The following is a 5921-nucleotide window of genomic DNA, read 5'->3' as shown; positions in this document are numbered from 1 at the left end:
GGTCGTGACAAAATGGTATCAGAGCCCCAGGTTCATAGGTCTCACGTGTGTACAAGTTGAGTCTAAGTAGAGTCTCGAGGATTAGTATGGAGACGTCTGTACTTATCTTCGAGAGGCTATAATGACTTTTAGGAAAAATCTTCACTTCTTGAATCTCTATCGTGCATCATTTGTGCGTTCTGAATTTTATCGCTTTATTCCATTCACTCTCAATTATATGATGACTCGTACATAGTTCCTCATGTGAGTAGTTGATGTCGTGTATGGTTTGAATGTTAGATATGGTACTAAGGTGGAAGTAATATACGTATGGAAAGAATGTGTGGTTAGATTTAGAAAGTTTAACTATTTGAAGGGGTTGTGTAAGGTTAGTTACCCTAGTAAAGTGAATAGTACTTGTGTGGTATATACGATATTTAGAGTGGTTTAACAATTGGAAGTGAAATGATTAAAAGGATGGCTAGATAATGAATATTGTAACTTTGGAAACTACAATTAGTAAAGTTATCATAGCATGAATGGGCTACTAATTAGAATATGATGAAAATGATGATGCACCAATTGAGGTTAGAATTTCTACTACGACTTTATAGATTATGTGTATATAAAAGAAGGTCATGATATGACTACTGTAATAGTATTGATGCTTACTTGGTTAGAGTTATGAAGTGTGTTACTTTTGATATTGACCTGACCTATGAAAGAATGCATATAACTTGGGCCAGATACGGAACTGATCTGGTGATATTTTACAGTTATTTGATAGGCTGAAATGTGTGAACTATTTGGATATGATCTTCTCAGTAGGTATGATGTGTTCTAGTGGTGGATCTAACAGACTTTCACGATGTGGTACTAGTGATACATGGAAACGGATATGTCGATTGTCAAGTGCGAATACTAACTACTTAAATAGTTATCAGTTGTATCATATGTTCGTATAATGAGATTCGGTATTGCATTTACATTTGAGAAACCAATTAGGTTGTTCCTGTGGATGGATGGGTTAAGCATTATTTATAAGAAGGCTTTTAGTGGTGGATCTTTGGTATGATATTGATGTGTTTAGGTTGTGAAATGTATCTTGAGGATTTTAGATGAGTGTTGATTTAATCGTAAGCTCCTTGGAAGTGGATCGACATTAGGATGACAAACTTATAGGTAAAGGAAGTCTCAACGAGTATACTTGTGTGAACGTAATTGAGAATTTTAGTAAGAAAGTGCTTATAAAATTGGGTTAGTCCTTTGATTTTGGTTGGTATAACTGGATTAAGATGTCATGTAGATGACAATGTTGACTTCTAGATGATGGCAATGGCTACTAAGTATAACGATAATAAGAGTTCATGATGGATTATACAAAGATGCAACTATATGATAAAGATTGTTGGTTAAATAGATTTGTTTTTATGGTAATGATGACTTGCGAGTATCTAATGTTATGATTTGCTACCATTTGATGAGTAACGTGGTTGTATAGTAAATTTTTATTTTTTTTGAGGAGTTGGGATGTCGCTCGAATAGAACTTAAAGCAACTAAAGTCATAATGAAAAATATAGTGGGATGTAGTGTAGCCTTCGGAAAGAGGTGAGAGTAAGAATATTTTCTCTTATTGCATGGGCTAAGGATGTATCTTCAAAGGGATGGAGAATTGAGGTATAGAGACATGTGGTTCCATCTGTGTTAGTATGGTTATGGTGATAGTGTTACGTGTCATTCATATCAGTTAAAAGTAGTAGGATAAGATTTGAGAAAGAAGTCTACAGATGTTTGACTCGAGTTTGATGATAAATGCTTTATTGTTTTGAGTTTGGTAATTGGTGCAATTGAATTTTTAATGAAGAATACGGTAAGATCAATGGAGAGGCGATCAATTATAGGCTAAGATACGTGAATTCATAAAGATCTTCAATGTATGAGCTAATGTTGATAGATAATGGGATTGTGTTACACGGTTGGGATCAAAATTCAAGTTTTTCATGGTGAGTTTAGGTTTGTGGCAGTGTGTTTTGTCAAGGTATGGATTGGTAAGGTAAGAAGTGATCGATCACATTGAGTATAAACATTTGGAAGTACTTATGCATAATTTGAGTAGTGAATTTGGTTACTTTGATTGTTATACCTAAGGGGGATTTCACGTAATGTTTTGGTTTAGAGGATAAGGTAGAAATATCATGGGTTGTTGGTCAAAGGATAAAATTGGTAAGCAAGTCAACGAAAGGAGAAAGAGTATGGTGTATTGAAGAGTTCAAGGTATTTGAAATTTGTGTCATGAAAAGAATTTAAGAAAAGTGAAGGAATAAGACCTCTTGTATAAACCCTTGGTTTGTAGTTGAAAGATTTCTTAATTTTTTTATTTTTTTATCTATGAGTTTAGATATGACTGTGAGATATGAACTAGTTCGGTACAGACTTACTAGGAATTATCATCAACTTTTCTAAAGATTGAGTTTTGTTTGGTTGACAATCAATGATGTGGGGAAGATTATATGTGGTTATGTCGAGCTAGATTGTTCAAAATTATGATAGATAACTTATTGATGTTAAAAAAAAATGTGAACAAACAGTTTTACATGATTAATGAGGATTTCAAGGGGATTGAAACTACGTACTTTATTGATGGGACGATACAGACTGTTAGGATGTGTTACATAGGCATTTGATGGTGAGTAGAAATTATGAGCTTATAGTACACCGAATTATTTGAGTGGCCAAGAATTTCGTAAGTGTTAGTATGAGGTATATGATGGTTTTGAATATTAGTTAAAATTTGGTATCTAAAAAAATTACGTGGAGTTGACATTGAGTGTGATTCAATTGTTATATCTCGAAGGTAAAGTACTTTTAGATTTGGAATTAGTGTTATCAGTCTTGGATGTGACATGTATTTGTCATGAAATTCTTAAATGAAAAGAGAGAGCATATTTTGAAACTTTTAGAGGCTACAATGTGTTTGCTAAGAAGACTTTGATACTAGTGACAGTTTGAGAGTAAGGTAAATGGCTGGTGTAGTTATGATGTTTGTTGGTATTAAGAGTGTTAGCTTCAATGGAGTAATGTGAGAAGTATGTGGGTTTGATAAATTGAGTATTTGTAAGATCGTAATGTGGACCAGACTGGTTGATTGTGGGCGGCTAAAAATTTAGAGATGGAGTCAACTGAATGTAAATGTTTTATATGGGTTTGGAAGATATATTTAGTGTTATTCAACCTTGGTTCCGTATATTCTTATGTGACCACCTTCTTTGTACTGGACATTATTTGGAGTATGATTCACTGCTTATGCTACGCGTGTTTCCACATCTATGGGTGAATCCCTAGTGGTGGATCGGGTGTACCGATCCTGTGATTTTTCTCTTAGTATGGTGGCATCTTGGGTAGACTTGGTCATTTCAGTTATGATAGATTTGGTGTTGTTTGGGATAGTTGAAGTATATCGGTAGTTCTATACACACAACCTTGCTTATGAGAATTTATATAAGAGTTATGAAGTGTTACAATTGTCTAAGTTCTACATTGTAAGTGTATCACTTGCTGGGTGGTTACTTGATAATTTACATCTTAGGATTTGATAAGTTTTATTCTCCCTTGATGAGTATCCTATGTCTAAAGATCAGATTTTTATAATTTAAATTCGTGGAAAGATTGTGCTGTGAGAAAGGAATCTTGATAAGATTTGTGATGGTTTGTGCATTATGCGTGTCTGGTGGTTGATTCAGAAAGTTATCTTGATTATGTGAGAAAAGATTCGTCATGATGGTTGTGTTAAGGTCCGATGGGTTTGAGTTAAGATTGAGTTCGTGGCTTGTTAATCACTCTTGAATTATAGATCTTCCTAAGTTTTATTCGAAAGTTCAGTTCTTAGTAGTTGATCTTAATGGAATGGTCTTAAAGAGGAGATCCCTTGAAAAGATGAACAACGATTGGTAAGTCATAACTCAGGCTTTTGGTAACGTCGGTTATTCCTTCTTCTCCTTCTTTATGTTCGAGGACAAACATGATTTTTAGTGGTGGATAATGTAATGACCCGTTAGGTCATTTTGAAAACTAGTCATCGCTCTAACATAAAAGATCCTTTTTGTAAATTTTTAATGAGAATTTTGAATTACTCATTTAACTATGGTTATTTTATTGATAAGAATTCTTTAATAATTAATATAATTAGTAATTAATGGGCCAAGAATATAATTTTATTAATATCATATACCCATTTGGCCCATGTATGAGAATGAATTAAAGTAGAATGGGGTTTAGTTTTTATTAACTACAAAGAAAAGAAAAATATGTATGACAGAGGCAGAGGGCATAATTCGGCGCCACAAGGAAAGCATTCTCGCTCCAGGTAAAACAAGAATTCGCCTAACTAATCTTCATCTCTAATTCGTATGTACTAGTTTTAGGAGTCAGAGTTTAATTAATTATTAAATTGATAGGTTGGAAGAGTAGAATATTTACAGAATGTTGGAGATATTGTAATGTAAATTATTTTTGATTGGGTGTATTTATTTATGGCAGTGAATTGATGTTTCATGATGAGTAATGATGAGGAAATTAATGATGAGATAATAATGAGTGGAATAGAAAAGTTGTAGCTAGCTTAGGTTCTGTGTATTATCTTCCGTAACAAGTTGGTTTCTATGCTTAGTTTTGGTTAGCATATTGTGATCAAGGTTTTAATATATTGAGATACCTAATTAAATATTAGGTGTATTGTAGCATGTGGATATCAGTAACATTATGCTATTTGAGGGAATCAAAACTTAACCCTAGACTTGAAACTTGGAAAGTATGATAATTGAAATATTAATTGACATCAAGATTTACGAACTTGATTATAAATTTGGGTGAATTTTGGTTCAAGGCTAAACACATAATAATGTGGGTGTTGTTAGTTTCAAAATCTTATTGTGGTAATTTGTTTGGATAGATTGTATTGATTTGGAGCCCAACGAAAGGGAAGACTCAAGTCCCGGAGTGATTGTCCGACTATTTGAGGCAAGTGGATTTCTAAACCCTTGTTAAGTGTATGGAATTCATGTATTTCCTTGTAATATGTGTTTAGGGTAATGAGGCTTGGTGATGGGTTGACTTGTCCACATTGATTAATTCTAATGATGAAAAAGGGATAATAAAAGGCAATGTGATCAATTGTTTGTGTGATGTGTTGAGAATTGTTTGAAAGGCTTGTTGAATCATTGTTGATGTTGTATCCTGATTGTCTTGTTGTGAATTGTGCAATGTTATGAAAATGGTCATCTCCTCATTATTTGTGTGAACATGTCATTTGCATTGTTCTGAGAATGATTGTGACAAGTGTTATGTGCATTGAGAAAGAATAAGAAAATAAAGAGGATGTACCATTTCGAGGGACGTATCGCGCGCCGCAATGGTTACTATTATCGAGGGTCGTATCGCACGCCGCGATGGATGCATGGACAGATATGTCCCCCATGGGTCACGGACTGAGAGACAGCGGGTGTGTATTATTAGGTCAGACATGCATCACTATACTTGACATTGCATTTCATTGCATTGCACTTCTTTATTATTGGTGAACTTGATCTTGTGTGTTGCTGATCTTGTGAGTGCCTTTCTATGGAACTTGTGACTGATGAATATTGAGCTTGTTGTTGAGAATATATAATTGTTAGAATGTTGTTGTTGAGATATGTGCTTGTAAATTGTGAACTGTTAGGTTGGGCTGGTTTTATACAGATTGTAGTTGTGAAGGTTCGGTTGGGGTGTAAGGAGTACTTGTATTCTAACTTGTGACTGATGAATATTGGGCTTATTGTTGAAGATATGCAATTGTTAGAGTGTTGTTGTTGAGGCTATGAAACTATTGTTGTTGTTGAGGATATGAAATTGTTAGAGTGTTGTGTTAAGCTATGTGCTTTGTAAACTGTAAACTGTTATGTTA

This window comes from Solanum tuberosum, unplaced genomic scaffold, assembly GCF_000226075.1.
Source record: "Solanum tuberosum cultivar DM 1-3 516 R44 unplaced genomic scaffold, SolTub_3.0 scf00093, whole genome shotgun sequence".
NCBI lineage: Eukaryota > Viridiplantae > Streptophyta > Magnoliopsida > Solanales > Solanaceae > Solanum > Solanum tuberosum.
The sequence above is the reverse complement of the archived record's forward strand: the minus strand, read 5'-3'. Positions refer to the sequence as shown.